The sequence below is a fragment of the Rana temporaria genome, chromosome 8, assembly GCF_905171775.1.
Source record: "Rana temporaria chromosome 8, aRanTem1.1, whole genome shotgun sequence".
Classification (NCBI taxonomy): Eukaryota; Metazoa; Chordata; class Amphibia; order Anura; family Ranidae; genus Rana; species Rana temporaria.
The window spans coordinates 26268232-26293505 of NC_053496.1; the positions used below are offsets into that span (position 1 = coordinate 26268232).

Genomic DNA, 25274 nt, shown 5'->3' on the forward strand with positions numbered 1-25274 from the left:
AAAGAAGGAAATTCTGCAAACAAAATACCGTTGCCATGGTTGCAAGAAAGATTTGAGCTTTTAGGGCCGTCACAGAATGAAGGCTGGCTGCAGCTTGAAATGAAAAAAATGTTTTGTTTAAACAAATACATACAGTAACAATTTTTTTGAGCAAAAAGTAAAGATTTCAATTAGGATTTATTCACACCCGCCTGCATGCTAAAATGTGTGTGGGCTGGTATGGGTTTTGTGTGGGCGGTGCTTTGCATTGTTACAACACAAGTCAGTGTTTACTTTTTGAAGTGTCAGAAATGTACGCTTCATTAAAAAGTCTATAAACCACAGCTTGTTGCGACGCCCTGTGGTGACATACAGTGCAGCGAGTAAAGCTGAATTCCAGGAACTCAGCTCCTTAGTAAAAAAGGCACACTGAGTTAAGTCCAAAGAGGCACATGACACCTCCTAGACATATGTCTATTATTTACATCTGAAATGTTTAATGCTCTGCCAAGTATACACTTTGATGCTATAAAAGAAGAGAAGTATACACAGCAGCTATACCTGCCCCCTCTGCTGCCCATTAACAGAAGCTTTTGTATTTTTTGAATGCGTTCACATAATACAAAGGCTTCTGTGATTGGGCAGGAGGAGGGGAGAGGCTGGCATAGCAGCTTTAGCGAATCTACTGGTGAAAAAGTCGAGACCAGAAGGTCCAGCATTGGACCCAGGAACTATAGCGATAACGGTCTTGTGGGAGTTCTATAAACTGGTTAGATGTAAATAATAGAGATACATCCATGAGGTGTCAGTCATGGAGTTCAGCTTCGAATAAAATTGTATGTCTGCATTTTTTGCAGCACACCACAACCCATCTCAACACAGCATTGTGGTATAGACAGGGTGCATAGATAATTGGTTTCCAAGTGCCCTTGCATTCTAATCTTTGTGGCTCAGCACAGCTCAGATAGTGTACAAGAGCCCTAAAATACCTAAAGGAAAGACCTCCAATAATGACGGGACTGATTAAAGAAGTTGTAAAGGAAAAAAATAAATTGTTGCCTAAAATTTATGTCTGCAAGGTAGACAGACAGAATAGTGTAATGATTCTGTTAAAAAAACGAGTAAATACCTATTAAATTCCTTCATCTATATCACCTCCGGCGTTCTAGTTTCTGTTCTCTCATTCACTTCCTGGTTTGCGGCGCTCGTTCATGTAAGAGCTACATTTCCCAGTATGCATTGCAGCACGCCCAGTAATTCACACCTCCTTGAAGTCTCTAACACGTAGAGACCGTCCTGCCGCACAGATGTAGTTCCCAGGAGGAGGCGAGCACATTACTGACCACCGCAGTAAAGCCTCCCATCACCGTGGTGAGTAACAATCAGACAAGCAGGAAGTGAACAGAACAGAGAAGAAATAGAGCAACTTCTGAGCAAAAACGAACAATGAGGAAGTTAAAACAGCAATGTCTGCTGGTAAAGGATGCTTATTATGAAAAAAAAAAATTAAATGGTCAGATATGCCTTGCTTTAAAGCTGAACTCAAGACAGCTCTGTAATCATTATATATTTTTAAAGTTTAGTACCTGAATACGACCTTCTATTGGCCACCTAAAGTCCCTGTATAGCAAGGCTAGAGTGTGAGAGGATAAACAGCACAAGGAGCCAATCAGCTCATGTGCTGACAAGAAGCATGCTGATAGGCGAGTGCAGAATGACAAAGATTCATCTATTGGCAGGATGTGGCAGTCCAAGATGACCTGAACTCAGAGAAGGTATATTGAACAATGCTGGACATTCAGCAAAAAAAAAAAAAAGTACTACAGGATGAATTTCTGAATTAAAGATGAAAATTGCAGCAAAAGACGTTTTTATCTCCTATTGGGCTATTCATTTGTACATTTTTGTCTGTAGTCCTGTTTTTAACTCCAATGCACTTAAACCAATTTATGGCCACAAGGTTTAGGAGTGTGTCTATGGCAGTGATGGCAAACCTTGGCACCCCAGATGTTTTGGAACTACAATTCCCATGATGCTCATGCACTCTGCAGTGTAGTTGAGCATCATGTAGCTTCAAAACATCTGGGGTGCCAAGGTTTGCCATCACTGGTCTATGGGAATGTTTGACCATTCTTCCAGCAGCACATTTGTGAGGTCAGGCACTGATGTTGGATGAGAAGGCCTAGCTCACTGTCTCCACTCTAATTTGTCCCAAAGGTGTTCCATCGGGTTGAGGTCAGGACTCTGTGCAGAACAGTCAAGTTCCTCCACCCCAAACTCACTCACCCATGTCTTTATGGTCCTTGCTCTTTGCACTGGTGCACAGTCATGTTGGAACTGTTACCACAAAGTTGGGAGCATGAAATTGTCCAAAATGTCTTGGTATGCTGACGCCTTAAGGAGTTCCCTTCACTGGAACCAAGGGGCTAAGCACAACCCCACACGATAATCCACCCTACACCAATTGATTTGGACCAGTGCACAAAGCAAAGTCCATAAAGACATGGGTGAGCGAGTTTGGGGTGGAGGAACTTGACAGGCCTGCATAGAGTCCTGACCTTAACCAGATACAATACCTTTGGGATGATTTAGAGCAGAGACTGTGAGCCAGGCCTTCTCACCCAACATCAGTGCCTGACCTCACAAATGCGCCTCTGGAAGAATGGTCAAACATTCCCATAGACCAGGGGTCTCAAACTGGTGGCCCTCCAGCTGTTGCAAAACTACAAGTCCCATGAGGCATTGCAAGGCTGACAGTTACACGCATTACTCCCTCAGGCAGAGACATGATGGGACTTGTAGTTCCACAACAGCTGGAGAGCCACCAGTTTGAGACCCCTGCCATAGACACACTCCTAAACCTTGTGGGCAGCCTTCCCAGAAGAGTTAAGCTGTACAGGGTGGAATAACTCAATATTGAACCCTACGGACTAAGACTGGGATGTCATTAACAACTAGCCTCCAGCTCGCCGTCATACGATAAACCTCTCGTTGTAGGCGGATGTCATATGACGTCTTCGCCTTCCCGAGCCACTAGGGGGCGCGTGCACCAGCTGCGTCACTGGGTACCCGATGCGCATCCCCGGTGGCCGTGATGTCCGCCGGGCACCCGCGATTTCCCAGTTACTGAGCAGGACCGTAGACAGTTAGAATCGCTCCCTAGGGAACACATTTAACCCTTTGATTGCCCCCTAGTGTTAACCCCTTCCCTGCATTTATAACACTGTTCGCTGTATAAATGTGAATGGTCCCAAAATAGTGTCAAATTTGTCAGATATGTCCGCCACAATATCGCAGTTACGATAAAAATCACTGATCGCCACCATTACTAGTAAAAAAATAAAAAATAAATGCTATAAATCTATCCCCTATTTTGTAGCAGCTATAACTTTTGCGCAAACCAATCAATATACGCTTATTGCGATTTTTTTTCAATAAAAAATGTTATTTAGGTACAGTGTTGCATGACCGCGCAATTGTCAAAGTGTAACAGCGCCCTGTATTGAGGTGGTTAAAGTTCGTGTAAAGACAGGCATCCCAATACTTTTGGTAATATATAGGTAGATTCACATAGATTGGTGTAAACTCGCGGTGGCGTAGCTTAGCGTGTTTAGGCTACGCCACCGTAAGTTAGCTAGGCAAGTACATGATTCACAATGTACTTGCCTGCTATGTTACGGCGGCGTAGCCTAAAGCGGGCGGGCGTAAGGGCGCCAAATTCAAATGTGTGTAAGGGGGGCGTGTTTTATGTTAATAAGGCTTGACCTTACGTTTTTGACTTTTTTTTACTGCGCATGCGCCGGGCGCCTACATTTCCCAGTGTGCATTGCGGCCAAGTACGCCGTACGGGCCTATTGATTTTGACATGGATGTAAACGACGTAAATCGCTATTCGCGGACGACTTGCGCAAACGACGTAAAAATGTCGAATCTCGAAGCTGAAATGGTGGCCATACTTTAACATTGCTATTCCATCTAATAGATGGAATAACTTTAGGCCTGATAATGGCTCACGGAAACGGCGTAAATGTACTGCGTCGGCCGGGCGTACGTTCGTGAATCGGCGTATCTCCTCATTTACATATTCTACGCCGACCGCAATGGAAGCACCACCTAGCGGCTATCCAAAATATTGCATTCTAAGATAGGACGGCGCAAGCCGTCGTATCTTAGATATGTTTAAGCGCATCTCTGTTTGAGCATACGCTTAAACATAAGTCGGCGTAGATTCTGAGTTAGGTCGGCTTATCTACTGATAAGCCGGCCTAACTCTTTCTGAATCTACCTAATAGTGTATATCTTATAAATCTTAGAAGTACATTTGGCAAAACAGATCCAGGTGATGTTTTGCTACTTTTAGATTTTGTGACTAAAACAATAAGAATGGCGATCATCGTGTAAGAGCATATTTGCACTTGCACCCTTTTCATAATGGGTGCACTTAAGAAGTACTTTTACAGTCTATCCCGCACAAAAAAAATAATAATAATAATACCAAAAAAAAATATTAAAATAAGAGATTTTTTTTTTTTTTTTTTTAAGATTGTTTGGATTGTCCTAACATTATGCTATTTAATATATTAAGTGACATGAAAAACTTGCAGAGAAAGAAAGTGAGAGGGTAGATCCCCATGACACAATCCAATGGCTTTTTCCCCCTCTAGCAGTTCAGCGCTGAACACCATTGTTTTACATGTTGCTAAGCAACAAAAAGCTTCTGCATCCTGACTCTGGACACCTCCGTCATCAGCACCACAGCAGGTTTGTAAAGAGTTCAGCCAGGGTAAATTAAATAATAACAGAGGCAGTTAATTAGCAGAGCCCCGTGTCTGAACACAGTCTATTAAAGTTAACCCGTCACCCAATTTTTTGGTTGCAATCATTTATCCACACCAAGATTTACGGGGATGCAACCTATCAATCCACTGGGGAGGCTGTGACAACACTTCATAATGAGGGACGGTCACAGCGCTGTCACTAGCTATTCGTGGATTGATAGGTGGAATTCTTCTTCAGGCTCAACAAAGGTGGTTTCTATTGTACACACAAAACATATCAAATCTACCAGCTAGCACAGGGGTAATGCTGAAACAGGAGACAGCAGTTCTAAGAAAAAAAAATTAAGGTAAATCATAAAATATCAGGTAAGATATATCAACAGCTGTACCTGCTCGCTGAAGGATACTAGTAACAAAGGGCCAGATTCACAGAAAAAGTACGCCGGAGTATCTGCTGATACTCCGGCGTACTTTCAAATTTGCCGCGTCATATCTTTATTTGTAATTCACAAACAAAGATACGACGTCATTTGGCTAAGATCCGACAGGAGTACGTCTTCGTACGCCTTCGGATCTTAGGATGCAATACTTCGGTGGAGTTTGCGTCCTTTTCCGCGTCGGGTATGCTAATTAGCTGTTTACGGCGATCCACGAAGGTACGCGTGTTCGTTGCATTCTTTTACGTCGTCGCTAGTCGGCTTTTCCCGTCGTAAAGTTGCGATTGCTATTTAGGTGGTGTAAAATTAGACAGCCCATGTTAAAGTATGGCCGTCGTTCCCGCGTCGAATTTCAATTTGTTTTCTTTTGCGCAAGTCGTCCAGGAATACGAAAGTACGTAACACACGTCGCCGTTCAAAACATTACGTCGGGTGACGTCATTTCGCGCAAAGCACAACGGGAAATTTCAAAACGGAGCATGCGCAGTACGTTCGGCGCGAGAAACCCGTGTAATTTAAATGGCACACGCCCCATTTGAATTAGGCGGGCTTGCGCCGGACGGCTTTACGCTACGCCGCCGCAAGTTTACAGGTAAGTGCTTTGTGAATCAAGCACTTACGCTTGCGGTGGAGTAACGTAAACGGGATACGTTACGCCGCCGTAATTCGACATGAATCTGGCCCAAAGAATTTGTTTAACGTAATAGAAACTTATCGAAAAAAAAAATAAGAATTTGTTCAACGTAAAAAAAAAAACGTATTGAAAATAGAAATAAAACAAGAATTTGTTTAAGGGGCAAACTTTCAGTAGAATTACATACTGTGCAAAGGCTAGCTGGTGTGTTCAGACCCAAGCCACAATTTAATTTAATTTAATTACAAAAAAGACAAGCAACACAACTGGTCACTTGAAACATTTAGGAGTATTGAATTTGGCTCTTATTTAAAGCGGTAGCAAACTGCAGTTAAAGTAAAAAACAAAACAAAAAAACTGCAAGGCAATGTCATAGTGCTAGTGCACATCGCATACTAGCACATATCGAGAGACTTGCCTTAAAAACTAAGCTCTCGAAGCGTTGCGCTGTCATCGCTGAGAGGGCGTCCATCTTCACCTAGTCTTGCTCCCGGGTATGTGGCCTCCAGCTATACGAGTTGCAGGGGCACGATGACGTCAATCCCGCGGGAGCCGTCCTTTACAGCAGGGGCTCTGAAGGTCCGGCGCAGTTTCCAGGACTTTCAGAGCTCATGAGCCAGCGACGTCACTGGCTGCATGCATTCTGAATATCTCCTAAACACTCCAAAGACATTCTGGTAGGTCAATTGGCTTCTGTCTAAATTGGCCCCAGTATATGAATGAGAGTTAGGGAGGGAAAAAAGTGTTTCTGGACAGCCGCACTTTGAACAAATTGTAGCCTTTATTAATCATTTGACAACTGGGCACTTAAACCCCCTTAACCACTTGAGCCCCGGGTCATTGTAAAATGACGTCTTCACGGTGGCTCTGAAAATCCAACAGGACGTCTATTGACGTCCTGGATTCCTCCGGCCACTGGGGGGCGCGCGAGTGCGCCGGTGGCGGCGCGCTCCCGGCGCGTCCCCGAGATGCCGATGCGCGTGCCTGGCGGTCGCGATGTCCGCCAGGTACCCGCGATCGGTAATGACAGAGCAGGGACGTAGAGCTCTGTGTGTAAACACAAAGCTCCACATCCTGTCAGGGGAGAGAGGAGACCGATCTGTCTCCCTTGTACATAGGGACACAGATCGGTCACCTCCCCCAGTCACCCTCCTCCACACACAGTTAGAACACAATACAGGTACACATTTAACCCCTTCCTCACCCCCTAGTGTTAACCCCTTCAATGCCAGTCACCTTTATACAGTAATTAGTGCATATTTATAGCACTGATCGCTGTATAAATGTGAATGGCGCCAAAAATGTGTCAAAAGTGTCAGATGTGTCTGCCATAATGTCGCATTCCCAATAAAAAAAATCGCAGATCGCCGCCATTACTAGTAAAAAAAAATAATAATAATAATAATTCTGTCCCATATTTTGTAAGCGCTTATTGCGATTTTTTTTTTTTTTTTACCAAAAATATGTAGAAGAATACGTATCGACCTAAACTGAGAAAAAAATTTTTTTGGAAAAAAAAAATGGGCTATTTATTATAGCAACAAGTAAAAAATATTGATTTTTTTTTTCAAAATTGTTGCTTTTTTTTGTTTATAGCGCAAAAAATAAAAACCGCAGAGGTGATCAAATACCACCAAAAGAAAGCTCTATTTGTGGGGAAAAAAAGGGCAACAATTTTGTTTGGGAGCCACGTCGCATGACCGCGCAATTGTCAGTTAAAGCGACACAGTGCCGGAAGCTGAAATTTCACCTGGGCAGGAGGGGGTATATGTGCCCGGTAAGCAAGTGGTTAATAAACAGACCCATTTTCAGCTTTCGGTGCTCTCACAATTTGAATGACAATTACACTAGTCATACAACATTGTAGCCAAATTAAATTTTCGTCTTTTTTTTTTCTCACACAAATAGAGCTTTATTTTGGTGGTATTTAATCACCATTGGGTTTTTTATTTTTTGCACTATAAGAGAAAAAAGACTGAAAATTATGTAAAAAAAAAATGTTTTCTTTGTTTCTGTTATAAAATGTAGCAAATTAGTATTTTTTCTTCATTTTTTTTTGCATAATGTGATAGATGAAGTTACGCTGAGTAAATAGATACCCAACATGTCACCCTTCAAAATTGCACACGCTCGTGGAATGGCTCCAAACTTCGCTACTTAAAAATCCCCATAGGCGACGTTTAAATATTTTTACTGGTTATATGTTTTTAGTTACAGAGGAGGTCTAGGGCCAAAATGATTGCTCTCGCTCTAACGTTTGCAGCGATACCTCACATGTGTGGCTTGAACACCGTTTTCATATGTGGGCGGGACTTACACGTGCGTTCGCTTCTGCATGCGAGCACACGAGGACAGGGGCGCTTTAAAAAATATATATATTTTATTGTTCACTTTACTTTACTTTATTTTAGTTTGACACATTTTTTGTGGTTGAACTGGATATACTTGTGTCTTTTTTCAACCTGACTAACTATATGTGATGTCCCCCTACATTATCAAATACTTAATGACTGGTAGGGGGGGTCACTCTCAAATACAAGTACTTTTATGATCGCTATGACCTTAAATGTTTTTCAAAGAAATGTATCTTATTTTAAATTAGTAAAAATATATATATTTGTAATCTTAAATATCATTGGGATCTCTCTAAACTCTATAAACAGTTCACACTAGGGTATGCACACCATGGTTAAAAAAAACATAGAATATACAACTTAAAAAAAACAAAAGCCCGCTATATTTGGAAGTAGAACGTTTGGCCTTTATATAGGATCTAAATTAAAAAAGGATCTATAATTTACTAAAAATAACACTGAACGATCACCTGCAATTAATTCACCAGATGCACAGGATATTTATTACAATGCACACACTCTCTTACACTCGAAGCTACCTAATAAATTTAAAAAAGGTAACAATATAGCAAATCAGAGTAGAATTTTACTTTGTAGAACACAAGGTGGCACTCCTTCCCTTACAAATGCTCTAGCACAATCTCTATGGTTTTCATGCAGTTTGAGTGGTGACTTCGAGATGGAAGCAGCATTTGTGTTTATGCTCTAATCATTCCTCCAGGCTTTTCCCCCCTTTTTCGTAAAGGAAAAAGAAGGAAAAAAAAAAGAAAAAAAAGAAGAAGATGATCCTAAAACAAACAAGTTTTAATAACCCAAGACAACTGCTTTAATATAACAGCCACCAACTCTCAGGAAGCCAAGGATATTGCTAGCACTGCAGCAGATGCGGAGCCACAGAACATCCTTTGCATCCAGTAGGCTTGCAGAACTGAACCTAGAGAAATGCATCAAAGGAGAACTTCACAGTCATTTACTTATTTTTAAGGATACATAAGGTAAGCCCCCCCTTCCTCCCCCCTTTTTCCTGTAACTACTCCTCGCTCCGGTAAGACCTAATTGTCTTCAGGCTGTCTTCCGTCTCCTTGTATATGATTGCATTTTCATTAACTTGACATCTTTATTAGGAGCCTTAGTTTTGTAACAAGTAGTGCTCAGCTGTTCCTGTCTATTGCTGTAGATATAGGATTTAGCATTTGATTGTTACATCTAAAAATTGTCGTACCATTACTAGATTCCAAACTGCCTTGCTTATTTTTCTTCCAGAAAGCCATCATCATCTAGAAGCACTGAGACAGGTTGCAATATCAGAGCAGTAGACTGCTATATATAGCATGGGATACATGTTTCTGTTATGCAGAGTGGATATTGCTTATAGATAGCATTGGTAAATGTTGCCTTCTTGATTAGATTATAAAAATATAAACCATCCAGTAGTTGATTAAAAAAAATATATAATAATTTGACAGAAAAAAAAAAAGCTCTGCCATTATTTAAGTCACGACAGGATTCAATAAAAATAATATATATATTTCCAAATAAAGAGCTATATAGATCACAGACAAGACAAGGTGATTGCAGCTGATCTTCTGGATAGCACAGAGCCTGTACCTGTGCAGACTTGCAATCTGTCCTGTCACCTTGCAGGTAATGAAGAGAATATCACCATTAAAAAAAAGTCTAGGCAAGCTATGACCAGCAACATAAAAATGTTTAGAAGTAAATTAACTAGCATGGGCAATCTTTTATCGTTGGGTAAATCCCGATAGGCGCAGTGGCTCTCTCCATCACTTTAAGCAGAATACTTAATGAGCCAGTTTAATGTAACCATCCATCGAGGACAGAAAATAGGATACAAATATACATTTCTACAGATAAGGCAATGTGCAAAGATTTGATTCTGTATTAAGTCACAGTCTGAACTGCTCATTGGCAGTGCCAGTATGCAGGATCTGTTTGGAATTCAGTACTGCAGACGTATTCTGGCAGCCTTTTGTTACTACTTATTTACTGTGTTTTTTTGGGGAGGTGGGGGGGTGATGTGAAGGTGAAGGGTTAGGTGCCAGCTGATGGCTAGAAAGCCCTGGACACAATCATCTGTAAAAGCAGTTGCACGCTCACATATATACAATCAGCACATGACCAGCAATTTAATTAGAGTCTGGAAACGCGTTGCTGGTCTAATCTGCACACACATCACCTTGCCAAACAGTCTGCCCTGAGATTCCCCCTTCTCCAGCTTTCCGTCACTGAGGCTCGAATCTGCGTTAGAAGGCTCTCCTGCCTCTGAAATATTCATGATATCTTTTGAGGTTAGGCTGGAGAGAATACGGAGGCTTCAAAATGTATAAGCATGCAGCAAGCACCCTGAGCAACGAATTCATATAATCACTGGATATCTGAATTGATGTGGGTCATGCACAAGTGTACGTGTCCAATTATTTTTTTAATTACTGCACAGAGTTGATCAGTAATTGTAAAGAAGATTTTATATATGGACTCAAAGCTTTTTTTTATAAACAAGCTAAAAACAAAAAGAAAAGTAAATTTTAGGGCACAATGTGCAGAAACCCATAGTAGTCCATAAGATGTCCTCTCTGTCTATTCTACAAAGGTACAAATTGATTGGCTGCTATATGATTTTGCACTTTCCCAAATCGCCTTTGCTAATGCTAATATAATTAAATAAACATTGGTCAACATAATATTGAAGGCAAAGATATGAACAGACTTGCTACATTTCAATTGGCATGCTTGAGCTGCTCATTTACAGATGCTTAACAAGTCTATCAAAGATAAATTCCCATTGCCGGGAACAAATAAAAGCTTTCGCAGAAGGATGATATTAGACAAGTGATATTTTATGGAGAAAGCAATAATTAAAAATGAGAATTTAGGGGGCCTGGACACGGCCAACCATGTTTGCAGAGTGCCTGTTTTATGTGCAAGCATAACTTACAGTGACATTTGCATTTTTGCGACAGGTCATTTTGGCAAAGCGGATCTGGGATATGACGCATAAAAGTGTAGATCATTTTAAGTGGAGACTTAGCAAGGTCATTGTGGAGAGGGGGAAGAAAAAATAAAAAGTCTACTGTGCTACAGAAAAAAAAGAAAGAAAAGAGAAACAAATGGGATTAAAAAAAGATCACCAATCACATCTCAGGCGTATTCCCAGAGTATCCTCAGCAATGCAGATATTGCAGTTCCAGAGGTTTAAGAAAAAGAGCTACCTAAATCGCTGGAAAAAGCTATTGAGCGTTATTTAATAAAGCAAAATTGAAGCTGCCTGCCTTTTCCGAAATGAAGAAAGTATGAAATCTTGCTGCAATGGGTTACTAAACTTCATACTTAGTCATTGATCTGTATAAGTCTGAGTCTGGGTTTATAGGGTTGACTTTTTGGGTATTCCCACCAAGTTTATTTTTTTTGTTGCCAAAAATGATTTAAGCTACATGCAAGAGCAGGCCAAATATGAGGTGCAGTATTGCAAGTAGACCACATGTTGTCATGTCACAAAACGTGGCACCAAAGTCACCGGCTTTGACGTTTTTGAGGAAGAATGCCAAATTGCAAACATGTTCGCGCCAGGCAGCGAAATACACTTTCTAAAAATACTACAAGCTTGGTTCATCTTTACCAAAAAACAACCTTTGTGGATAAGGGGCGCCTACAGATAAAAACAAGCTGTGCAGCTTTCACCCAAGTTTAAAAACGCCCCCTTGCTAGAGGTGGAGGCCATTTATGTACTTCATGAAGCGTTACTGGGAAACTCCTAGGACGATGCCAAGATTGCTAGCTGTTACTGTTCACCCCCCCCACCATCAAATGCTGAGCCACTTCATCAAGAGAGCACATGTGAGAGGGTTTGAATCAGAGAAAGAGCTCGCTCCTGTGATGGGGGAGCTAAACAGTAACAGCTAAGTCGTCTCTTGGCAACACCCTGGAAGTTTTCCAGTCAGACTTCATGAGGTAGATAGATGGCCTCCACCAGTCATATGCAATTAGACCTCCAGATCTTGCAAAAGTCTCATCATGCCTCTGCCTCGGGGTGTCATGCTTGTGGCTTTCAGATTCTTGCTATGCCTCATGGGACTTGTAGTTCTGCAACAGCTGGAGGTCTGCAAATTGCATATCCCTGGATTACATCAATAGCAAGGACATTAATAAACTTTGGCCAAAGCTGCTCTGCTTGTCTTACGAAAAAACTGCCTATGCAGTTAAGTGAGGTCGGTAGATAAAAATAGACTGTCTTAATCACTGAATCTTTTTTTTTTTTTTGTATGCCTTTTAATGGTTTTTTAATTACCAGTTGCTCATGGTTCAAACAATACTCTTGGCCCAGGGATCTGAACACAGAAATACAGTGCTCCAAATCCCTCACAAGTAAAAACATTTACATTTCTTACTGGACACAGCAGATACTTCAATAGCCTGCATGGGTTGAGAGGAACAAGATACACAATTTACAAAGTTTCCTATTTCATTGCCAAGTCATATTATGGCAAACATGCCAGAAAGGTGGAGTAACCCTTTAAGATTTGCTCAGTGAGCACAGAGTGCAATAGCACCAACCAACCAGAAATTCCCTCAGTAAAATAAAATCAGATTGGTTGCTATAGGTTAAAGCACTTACTAATGTACTGCCTTACTGAACATATTAAAAGGAACTTACTGCAATTGGTCAGCAGTATATACAGGTACAGCATTTTTTTGAGACACGAAAAAGGGGCATATTTCAGCAGATAACCTGCCCCATTAAGACTCTTCATCTAATATGCTGTCTTTTCACAGCCATTACAGAAAATACTAGTTGCAGAAAAACTATCCATCATATTGACTTTATAGTAATCCTAAATATATCAGCAACCACAACATCAAAAATATATGACCCATGAGAAATTTAAACTGCACTATGGCTATGTTTACATACATGTCAAGAAGGGGCACTCTGGCGTGAGCACATTTTACTTCCTGCCAAGCGCCTCCCCAACCAGCGGGTCTGAACAAATATAGTCAGCTGAACGGCTCAGTACACACGTGCATGCATCAAGTATTTCCCTGTGTAGCGCTGACCTGAATATAACATGCAGTGCTAGGGCTATGCCATCCCATTGACGTACATTGCTCTGCCCTCTGGTAGAGGGTTCACACTAGCTGAATGGAACCCCCAATAACACTGGCGCTGGCTGCTCTTCTGTACCCAGCGATCCTGGAAGCGCAGCCTGAAGTGGCATAGGCAGACCCTACCATGTGAGCAGAATAATGATTGGGTCAGGAGCTCTAACCTGCTCAATCGATGTTCACACATGAGCTGTATTCCGATTAGGGGGTGTCTGTCTCAATCTGGTAAAAAAAAAAAAAAAAATCACCTGGCTGGGGGCTGATAAAACATTTACAGCACTGCAATACAGACTGCAGCAAATTTATTTTGAGAACTGCATTTTTTTTCTTTGACAGAAGTTTTCTTTACCCAAAAGGCAACGTACAACATATTTTGTTTGTTAAAGGAGTTGTAAAGGATTTTTTTTTCCCCCTAAATAGCTTCATTTACCTTAGTGCAGTCCTCCTTCACTTACCTCATCCTTTGATTTTGCTTTTAAATGTCCTTATTTCTTCTGAGAAATCCTCACTTCCTGTTCTTCTGTCTAACTACACGCAGTAATGCAAGACTTTCTCCCTGGTGTGGAGAAAGCCTCTTGAGGGGGGAGGGGGCGAGCAGGAGGGTCAGGACACTCTCTACTTTGCAGACATAGAAAGGAGCTGTGTGTTAGTGGGCGTCCTGACACTCCTGCTCGCCCCCTCAAGAGGCTTTCTCCACACCAGGGAGAAAGTCTCGCATTACTGCGTGTAGTTACAGACAGAAGAACAAGTAGTAAGTATTTATCAGAAGAAATAAGGACATTTAAAAGCAAAATGGAAGGATGAGGTAAGTGAAAGAGGACTGCACTAAGGTAAAGAAAGCTATTCAGGGAAAACATTTTTTTTCTTTACAACCCCTTTAAGTAAGCCCCCTTTACTACAGTGACTTAGAAAAAAAAAAAAAAAGAGAAGCCTTTCCCAACAATTTTACTTCAGAGGAGCCCCCAGAATTAATGTTTAGGTCTTGGGGAACCCCTGCTACAAATTATTGGTGGTCAGCAGGAAAAATACCCCTGCTGACCACCAATAAGGGGTGGCATTGGCAATCAGAATGCCACCCCTTACATAAAGCTAGAAGGATTGTTGGTTGCATGCAGCTGCCATGCCAAATAGTGTTGGCCCTGGAACCAAGCAGCACCATCAGATGGGAAGTCAATCAGCAACAGTAAAATAAACCCCTAGAAACCTCTGGTGGAACCCTGGGGTCTCACAGAAGCCTGATTGAGAATGTCTGGGATATAGAATGAAAGCTGAAAACAGCTTGCATGCCATGCACAGCAGTCATATTCTGTTTGTGTTCCAGTTCCCTAGCTCATCCCGCTGCATTCTGTCAGTATCTCCTGGAAATCTAATGCTAATGTTGGCATCACTGTATCTTACCGCCTGGAAGGGTTCATTTTATATGTTTCTCCACAACTACTAAAAATATATGCAGCCGGTTGTCAAATATCTCTGAGCCAATGGTTCTCTGGGGTCTGCCATATGCAGGTCAATCACAGAGGCAAGTCAGTAAGGAGGAAATAAGTTCTGGTAATCTTTGCAGCTTCTGGGAACTCTGCTGTATAGAAGAGATGTTTGACTCCCAGAAAAAACAAGGTTTAAATTTTACTGCAGACTATCTAAAAGTAAATATGCTGTGTGGAAAACAGTATGTCTGAGCATTTTGTATTTATTCTTATAAATTGATGCAGTAACTGACAAGTGTCAGTAGCTATCATTTAGGTTCAGACTCTGCAGTAGAAATCCAGCATCAGGAGCTCTGTGTGCTGTTCTCCACCTGCATACAGCAGATAGGTATTCACACAGACTGAGCATATACAGGATTTAATATTAACTTATTACTGGGGCCAGACAATCCCAGTAAAATGTTACTTTACTGAATTAAGGCTGTATCCTTTGGAGCCTATACCCTTTAACAGGATCTTATAATATGACCATCAGCAATAGGGACAACAGTGAAATCACTATAGCGCTTTCATGTTCCCCAGGTCCATTGATACTGGATAGGTACTTAAGTGCTCTTTGAGCTTTATTCGTTATATAAGCAGCCATACATCTGCATGGGGATAGGTTGTTCCTATTTCGGGTCAGTTGTATAGACCTCTAAAAATCTACAATTTAAAAGCAGAACTATACTCATTTCCATCCCACCAAAGGAAGATCCACAGGCTTCCTCACTGGTGTGGAGAGCTTTCCGGTCTGCTTTCAGTCTTGTGATCTTCTACCATCTTGACTGGCCACAGCAGGATGATGCAACACCTGTACATGTGCAAGAGTTCATTCACCTCGAAACACGTTAAAACTGTTCACTTAGTATACATTGTCAGGAAGATCATGAACTGGCAATAAAGCCTTGTACACACGGGCCAAATGCCGGGAGATATTTGCTGGTTAAGAAAAATTCCCATATTCGCCTTGTGTGCATGTCGGTCGGTTGGTCTGTCTGACAGAAGCCAAACGAGCATGCTGGAAACCCAACAGCTGACTGACTCCCGATTAGCGCTCTCAGCCAATGGAATACTGCGGCTCTGACCTGAGACGACCGTTTTTCTCATTGGACCCACTGGGTTGAACAAAAATAAAAACATATAGTTTGCACCAAGCTTAAGAAACCATTATTGCATAGTGGGGTTGAATTACTAAGCACAAACATACTGCTCACTTTGTAAGGGGATTTGCCCCAGAGCTTAGTGAAGGAGGAAGTTCTACTGACTTCCACCAGCCAATCATGTCAAGCAAACATGCAGTTTCCTTTTTATTTACCTGTACATAAGTGGGTTTTCTTTTCTAAGTGAAATTGTACCATATTCACAAAGTTCTGGGGAAAATTTCCTTGCAAGTGCAACTTCCCTTTAGTAGCTCAACCCTTGCATGTCTTTTCCACAATAAGAGGTGTGCCGGTTTCCAACAATTAAAAATGTTATATAAACTTCCTCTTTAGGCACCAACAGTGTCACATTACATCAAACCTTCCATTCAGCCTCAATTTCTGTAATGGCTTTAAAACAAGTGTATAAAGTTAAAGCAGTAGTGAAAAACAGCTCTTGTGGTTTTAACCAATAATTTTATGGTATATTAATTTCTTCCAGTCTAATTGGGAGTGTGGCAGGGGTGTGTCCTCTGCACCCATACTTTGTGCTGTAACAAAAGCTGGGAGGTATACATAGATCAGTGGGTGGGTCTGATTAATAAGTCACGTGCTGTGCGATATACTCTCTCTTTGCTTCCTATATCACATTCAGACATCCAAGGCTGGTTTGAATTTGACTGGTTGCTGTGCTAAAGTAAGTCCTTAAATTTAGTTTGACACTTTGATGCTCAGGATTTTAATATGCGAGACAAAGAGGAGTCTAAAGTGGGCATATAGGACTTCTTTTAAACCCAATGCATACAATTACACAAGTTCTGTGCCTGAATAAATGCAGGTAATTGTCTTATTTCTGACAAATTGGCTGAAATTTGAACCATGGGTGTCCCTGCCAAACAACCCAACAAGTCGAATTTAAAATCGGCTATGCCGGGTGGAAAAGTTCATCGGCCAAACAGTGACTACATCTGATAGAATGTTTGGTGGGATTACAGTATTTAGGAATACAATAGCCAACAGTGCAGATTCTTCCATGAATGCTCTTTAGTTGGGATGGGATGACCGTTTAATTCCACTGTGTGTGTGGCTAGCTTTAGGCACTGCCTGAATCTAAGTAACACCTTAAAATCCACAGAATCTGGGTAATTTATATTATTCTTTAAAAGCACAAGCTGGAAAAAGTTAAGTGGGTGTGTCCAGGAACACCTCTACTGCAATACAAAGGCAAAAAGTGATCTTAAATTGCTAAAAATGGGAGTGGGATGGACTGGTGCTCTACAACAGTGGTCATCAACCCTGTCCTCAGGGCCCACTAACAGGCCAGGATTGCAAGATAACTGAAATACATCACAGGTGATATAATTGGCTGCTCAGGGATTGCAGTATTCTAGTCTGCTCCTCAAGGTAATACGTGAAAAACCTGGCCTGTTAGTGGGCCCTGAGGACAGGGTTGATGATCAATGCTGTTCAACACAGAAAAAAAGCTGAAACCCTAAACATGTAGACCAGGGACATGCAATTAGCAGTTGCAAAACTACAAGTCCCATTATGCCTCTGCCTCTGGGTGTCATGCTTGTGGCTGTCAGAGTCTTTCTATGCCACATGGGACTTGGCGAACCGCTAATTGCATACCCCTGATGTATAGACTGTGCTCTCTTATACAATTTAAGGTTTCATTTAAAAAAAATTGGAATGTACATTTGAGACTTCTTTTGTGGGCTTGCCTTCATAATGTTGGCTTCATAGACTGAGGGAGCTTTCAGTTGCACAGGCCAACAAGTCAATCATCTACAGAAACATAGATAAGGGGGGATAAAGGAGTAAAAGGGGTTGAACCCCCCCCTCCAGAGCATCCTGTCAAAAATCAACTGCATTGTGTCCCTGCTGTGCCGTTTGTTACCGGTGCCATGTGCGGCTTGGCAGCAGAGCAGGGACACCATGCAGTTGATTTCTGCTGCTATCTACTCTTTTTTCTTGAAAAATGCTGGGGATTCATAATATTAATTTTGGGTTCCATACAATGGGTATTGTCTAAACCGATTATAATGCATGTCTACTTTTTAACACTTTGTTAGACCCAGTTGAATTTTTCCTATTTTTGCAAAAAAAACGAAATTGCCCAGTTTTCACCCTTTAAATTTGTACCAACTCCAAAAATGACAGATGCACACATTTTTTTTTATAAAATATAAATGACAAGGGGGCAGATACAGAATAACAGAGGTCAGGAATAGTTAAGGAAACTACTGTGATAAATATGTAGGTCTGCTGGTACATATTTATCACACATGGCTCCAGCCCCTGCGGGTACGAGCAGTGCAGCGTGGGTATATGACTCAGCATTCCACACACTGAGAGCGTCGAGCTCACACTACAAAACACTGACACTGTACACGAATCCCAACACTTCTCTACTCAGGGGGCCTACAGCACTACAGTGAAGAGCTAAAACAGAATTCTCAACCACAACACAAACTACAGCAATGCCTGAATCAGATTGTACAGAGGGCAAGAGACCCGGAGCTTCAGTTTTATCATATTCTCACAAAAGGTAGAATTCATTAACAAGAAGGAAGAAAAGTGACTATAATGCCCATGGCAACCAATGACATTGACAACTGAAGCTTTCTGCTTTTAACAAAATATGTAATTTCCATTTACAGAAAAGAACAAATTCAAATTGATACAATATTGAAACCACTAAAGAATGTCCATTAGTTCAGAATGTGACAACTTGTGTCGTACACACCCCCTTTGGTCATTTCCTATATTACTCAATTCTATCTTAATAGAGTGGTATTAAACCCAAAAACAAACAATAAATTGTGGCAGAAATTCTTAGATGTGGCTGCTATATTGACATTTTTTAGGCTTTTCACCTTTTTTCAACTTTCTTTAACAGACCAAACTGTTCAGTAGAGGGTTGACACAAACCGTTTATTACTGTCAAGGGTGCTTACAATGATTGGCTTTTATTTATTCATGTAAAACTTTTATCTCAAAAAGGAAAAAAAAAATGCTCGCTGTATCTGCTTATAAAATGTTAGTTAGAATTCAGCTTCAGTTTTTTAAGGTAGTTTTAAACCCAAAAGCAAACATATTGCAGGTTACCATTTTTTTTTATTTGATGGTCGCGTTTTTTTTTTTAGGTTTTCTTTCCTTTTTTTTCACCTGGTGATTTGGCCAGGAAGTCTGTTTTTAAACAATACAAACTCTCCAGCAGAATACATCAGTTACAGGGGTGAGATTAACCATTGCCAGTGGTGCTTATAATGATCAGCTTTTATGCAAATCCTCTACCCAAACAAGGAAAAAGCTGTTTGTTGTAACCGAGTAGAAAGTGTGAGCTGGAATTCATCTTCAATTTGTTAGTGTATCCAAATCTTCTAGTACATCTAAAAATCCTGTTCCCCCAGACTGACAATGCTGCCGTCCAAGGGTGACTTCTGTGGTCATTCATTCAGAGTGGGGGCACCCTAATACAGGTGGTGTGTCACTGCCCAGATCACCAGGTGAAAGAGAGGGGGGAAAAAGCCTAAGAAAACTATTAGAGCCACCACATCTAAGAATTGGTCGTTTCCAATATATTACATTTTTGGATATGATTTAATACCGCTTTAATAAAGTTCAGCATATGACAACCTTTAAAAACTTGTGCCCTACATACCCTCTTTCATCCTATTTTCCCATCTTACTCCATTCTACCTCATTAAAGTGGAACTTTACCCAAAAGGGGAATTTCCACCGTTTGCTCTCCTTCCCACCGCCTCTGTCATTTTTGGCACCTATTTTTTTGGGAGGGAAGCGAGTACCTGGTTTTGACAGATACTCACTTCCACTGGATCGCCTAGGTGATTTGAGCAGAAGTTCTCCTACAACCCCCCCCCCCCCCAGGAGTTTGGGACATGTCACAGGTCCAGGAAGACTGCAGGAAAAATTTACAAGGCACAGCGCGCCTTGCATATACGTGGTGGGCAGCCAGCGTCCCACAGTTAAGGTGTCGGCACCGGGCACCAAAAAACTATTTAGAAACTGGCCAGGTGAGGACAGCGCTGGATACTGGGTCAGGTGAGTGGCCGTTTTAGAGTAAACAGCTACAGTTTTTGTAGCTGCTCACTTATTTTTTTACAAAGGTGACTGGAGAACTGCTGTAACTTGTTGGAATGGTATTTTTATCCAGGTATGGGGAATGGTGTCTACCCGACGTCTCATTGGGTTAGTCCATGCAAATATTTAAAAGCATCCCCCTAAGACCTAAAAACAATCCTGTGAGGAGCAACTTTTTTTTTTTTTTTTATGTAATCATGTGTATGACTGCTTCATATGGTTGTAATTTCTTATAAAAAAAAAAAACAACAGTTTAAAAAATTTGATTATTCTAATTTACTGCATTAAAAACAGGGGATGCTCCTATTGCGTCTTGGGAGCAGAGCCATTTTCCCCCATCCAGACCTTTGCAACCATGTCACGCTGAAAGAATGCCATGCATATGCCCTTCTCTCTGTGTGTATATTGTAATTAGCGCTATGGAGACGCCATATGTTTTAGTACAGAAAATTATATTTTTGTTCCATTTTTTTTAATTGACAATTTTAGAGATTAGTGCTTTGTAAAATAGTTCCATTACAACTGTAAAGTTTATTTTACAAATTTAGGACACATGTAGGCAGCCATTTAGAAGGTTGTCTGAGGCTCGCTGTGCTCAGAACAGCCACCCACCTGCTGCTAATGGAGATCACTGAACCCTACCATCAGTAGTTCTACTGTGTACCATGTGCACTTCACGGTTTTCAAAAGCATCTCAAGCAAACCTATTGAGGTTTTCTGCATTGTGCTCAGCAAAGCCAACCAATGCAGGCAGACTCTTAAAGGAAACTTGTAGAGTAAGAGAGATATGTTGGCTGCCATTAATGACTTGCTGACCGCGTCTCTGGTTCTGTGATTGTCATGCTGATGCTGGAACAAGCTTACAGATTAAGAATGCAGTGAGGTCATCACATCGTCATGATAGCCAGGCAGCCAACGGTTTCAAGAGGGGGGGGTCAGTAATGGCAGCTCATTTCTTTTCAGGTTCTTTTAAAGTATATCTAATGTTTAAATAGAATAGAGAATATTAAAAACCCCTGCATTTTATTTGTAGCCATCTGCATGCCATCTGTCTCCAAAGTAAGAGAAATCCCTTCTTTGACATCTGTCACCAGAATTAAAAATAAAATATTACCCACACTACCAAAAAAAATTCTAAATATCAAAACCGTTCCTTATTGCTCAATTACGCGATTGAAAGGTACAGCACAAGTAATAAAATCTTACCCCTTATACTGTATAACAAACCAAGAACAATATCAACACGTTTGGTAGATTGATGTTTTTTTGGTTTGTTGTATGTTATAAGATTAGATTTATTATGCTGCACCTTTCAAAAGAGTGTCACCAGAAAAAGTTCCCCCATTGGAAGATTCTCCTACATTTTAGATTTTTCGCAATTTTCATTCTCAGGGACAATGGTCCCCTGGTCAAATAGGGAGGTGGAATCTCCATATATTAAAATTATAACAAATTTCAAAACCTTTTTTTTTTTTTTTATTAGTTTTGGAGTTGAGATGCACAAGAACACCCATCAGGTTTTTATTGCTGTATGTGCCCCCTCTAGGGAGATTCATCCTCCCTATTTGTCCTGTTTACCATTTTATTAAAAGCAAAATAACATCCTAAATTTTGGGTTGTCCCCAGAAAAGTAACAGAGGGAAAATCTTCCAATGGGGACACTAGTTCTGATGACCTGGGGTCCCCAAGGAATTCCCTTACTTTGAAGGGATATGCTTTGACTTCCTGTTTTGGTTATGGGACAGGAAGTGAAGGGAAATTTCCCTAATGGGACAGACACAACAGCGATTATAACCCTCCCTTACTTTACCCCCCAAAAAAATTTGCCTATAGTTCTACTCCAAGTACATCGTATGCAGTCATGTGCCTGGCCCTTTTGGTCTTGTGCATCATTTCCATTTCCTTTGCACAATGCAAATCAATGAGCAGAACCCCATAACTCCTCATATTTGTAAAGAACTTTAGGTACCGATATATATCAAAGCCCTAAAAAAAATGTCCCACTATAATTTTAGAGGCCATCCACTTCCTTGAAAATAAAATATGAGTTCTGGGGTCAAGAAATGTCCTGCAGTCATAATGCTTGGTAAAACATTTAAATCAAAGGGAATTAAGTGAATGTTGACAGACCCCCCCCCCTTTTTTTTATTAGTACATGTTTGCACACATCTACAGCACTTTATTACTGTTTTGGCCAGAGAATTTTAAACTTTCCCCACTAAAAGTAGCAGAAATAACGACAGCACCAAATAATTTAAAACCCAATACCCTAAAGAATATATTACAGCCTGAAGCCACAAGCCACTTTATTTTGGTTCTGTATGGCACAAACAAGCAATGAAAGCTTGGCTGTGGAAAAATTAATTTGGCTCCATTATTGCCTTCTGTTCTGGATGACATGGGGTGCACTTGACACGTATGACGAGTGTGCCGAGTACCCAAGTCTAATCCCTGTGTCAATGGGCTCTTTTGTCATTTGCTTTCTTTAACTTGCCAACTGCTCCATCTCTTTGATTGCAAGTAAGACCCCATCTCCCAATTAATACTGTAATTACCACCCTGGCAGTGGATATACGCATACATTTATTTGACATGTGCAGGAAACGTAGCATGGACACATTGACTGGGCAGGGAGATGTGCAAAATGGAAAGCCAATGAAGGACTGAGCAGTTGGACTGACAAAGATGTGAATGCTTTAATTTACTAATAGTAATAAAATATTAGTGTTAGAAAATAGTCATCAGGACAGTTTATACTTAAAGCTTTAAAAAAACAAAAAAAACAAACAAACACACACCTTAAAAGAGTCAGCATAACCAGGTTTGTCCTGCATACAAGTGATAAAAGCGTACTTCGCTTATCAGGAGTCTCTGCACATGATTTAACGATTATCTCGCTTTTAGTGTCACCTGTAAACTGTATACAGCCTCCCATTAATCTGGCTGTTTGATAAGAGATTTTCTACTGTGCTGTCATTCAACACAGCTTACTCCTCTCCAAGCCCTCCAAAAACCAGGCAAACAGTTCACTGAACAGATAAACATGGAAAAAGCAATGTGAGACAATTTTCTATTCACAGCTCAGTACTCCATCACCACAGTGATACTATTCAATACATTCTAAAGGAAGGACATAGGTTTTATAGGAGAACATGAAAACCCGCTAGGCTGTCAGCTGTATAAGAAGAAGGGGGATTGCATTGTGACTGCAGGAGAGATTTGGGATCATTTCTATACGTAGAGCAAAGTCAACTGCACTAAATAGACTGAATCCATGTCAATGGTTTCCGACACATTTTTGGGCATAAAGTGATGCTTTCTGGCCAATAAGGTTTCTGGCATACATGCAACTGTGTTGTGGTAGAACCCAGATTACCATCTTGTGCACTGAATATAGTATTCAAAAGTTTTTAATGTATATACACTTATCAGCAAAGAGGAAAGTGCTAAAATGTTTATAATTCAAGGATACATTTATAATTGTAATTTTACCATTTGTGAAAATAAGTAAATTAACATGACATATGACGACATGAGCAAAACCCACTTATGTCACCATCTAGACCAGCATTTTACAACTTTAACGCAGAGGAACCTCTAAAATAATTTTCAGGTCTCAGGGGACCCTTTCTCAAACCAACTATCGGTAGGTGGTCAGTAGGAAGAATGCAACCCTTACAGTAATGGCTAGAAAACGACCCTTACAGACAATTTATAAGATAACGGGTGTCATGCTGCTGGCTTTGCCAAGTGGTGCAGGACAGGTCCTGAAACTATGCCATGGAACAGGCAACCTCCAGCAAACTCTAGAGCAGTGGTTCTCAACCCTGTCCTCAAGTACCCCCAACAGGCCATGTTTTGGGAACTTCTCTTAGACAAAATAGCTGTCCAAAATACCAAGCCATTGACCGATTTAAAGCACCTGTGCAAGATAAAGGAAAACCAGCAAACATGGCGTGTTGGGGGAACTTAGACAGGGTTGAGAAGCACTGCTCTAGAAGAACGCTAGTTGAGAATGGCTGCTCTAGAAAGCCAAAACTCTGTAAATTTCCAGAAGACAGTTTCATTGCTTAGCCAAAATAAGCTCACTTGGAAAGATAACCCAGAGAAGACGACTTGCTGAAGCCAAATAGACTGTGCAATTTGCAAGTACAGTCGCTCCAGAGCTTAATAAATTAGGGGAATCTCTGCTGACTCACATCATCCAATCATGTGCAAGAAAAATGCTGTTTTTTTTTTCTTTACATGTGATTGGGCAATCTTTGTCAAGTGAAGCTTTACTGAGCTCTGGAGCAACTGCCAGGTGCACAGTTTTCCATTAGTAAATCAACCCAGTCTCCAACAGTCTCTCATGCTTGTTCTTGCATAAATTATACTTTTGACTGATTGCCATGTTTATAAACTCCCCAACTGTGATCAGCTTAATATTTAATCTTATTAGGCTGGTTTCACACATGTGCAGTGCAAATTAAAGCTCCATTTCCACAGCAAACTAATAAAGTAGTTGTTCAGCGTTTCAGGTCAGTTTTTGAGCAGGATCAGGTCAGGTTTATATCAGTATCGGGTTAGGATTTTTTCCTGTTCACAACTGAATGACATGTGCAATTCAGAAGGGTTCCCATAGAAGTCAATGAAGTCAACCTGAATTTGCACCTGCGCCAGACCGCACTGAAAGGACTCTTCCAATTCGCACAGAATCCGCACTCTGGCTGCATCAGACATATGTGAACAGGCACAATAGAAAGAAATGTCCTTTCACATATCATGGGAATTGGATGTGGTTCAAAACGCATTGCAATTCGCATGTGTGTTAACCTAACCTTAAGATTTATGAATGTTTATAAACTAAAATCACATATGTAGACTATACGTCTTGTTGAACACAGATTCACAAGACTGTTTATTGTCAGACTGTAGGCCACACTCACCTCAAACAAACCCATCCCCCCCAGTTACTACCAAATAAACCAGATCCAGTTTTGGCGAAAATTTTGGCTGCAACACATTTATTGGTTCACATATCAATATGTTTTTATTTTTAATAACTTTCATGAACACAAAAATTATTAATCTGCCCAGTTAACAGAACTCAAGCACCAAGTCATCAACATTCTACCATATACAAATCACGTCCCCCCTAGATATCCAGGGTGACCAAACCACATAAAAGGTGCTTTAGACTAGGGAGGGAGGGAGCTCTTGTGCTGCTGCTCTGGTCCCAGGGGAAAAGGAATAAGCCCCACAGCAACAGTCCTTATA

At 40.9% G+C, this 25274-nt stretch overlaps 2 protein-coding genes across 3 annotated transcripts in view; one reads left to right on the top strand and one right to left on the bottom strand.

Moving 5' to 3' along the window:
* DOCK1 (dedicator of cytokinesis 1) overlaps positions 1-25274 on the bottom strand; it is a 529562-nt gene that overhangs the window by 220018 nt on the left and 284270 nt on the right. The window lies entirely within an intron of this gene.
* Positions 8792-25274, top strand: part of INSYN2A (inhibitory synaptic factor 2A) — a 67961-nt gene continuing 51478 nt past the window's right edge. Inside the window, exon 1 of the mRNA XM_040361425.1 lies at positions 8792-9177. The gene's annotated coding sequence lies outside the window, so the exon portion shown is untranslated. The remainder of the gene's footprint in view (positions 9178-25274) is intronic.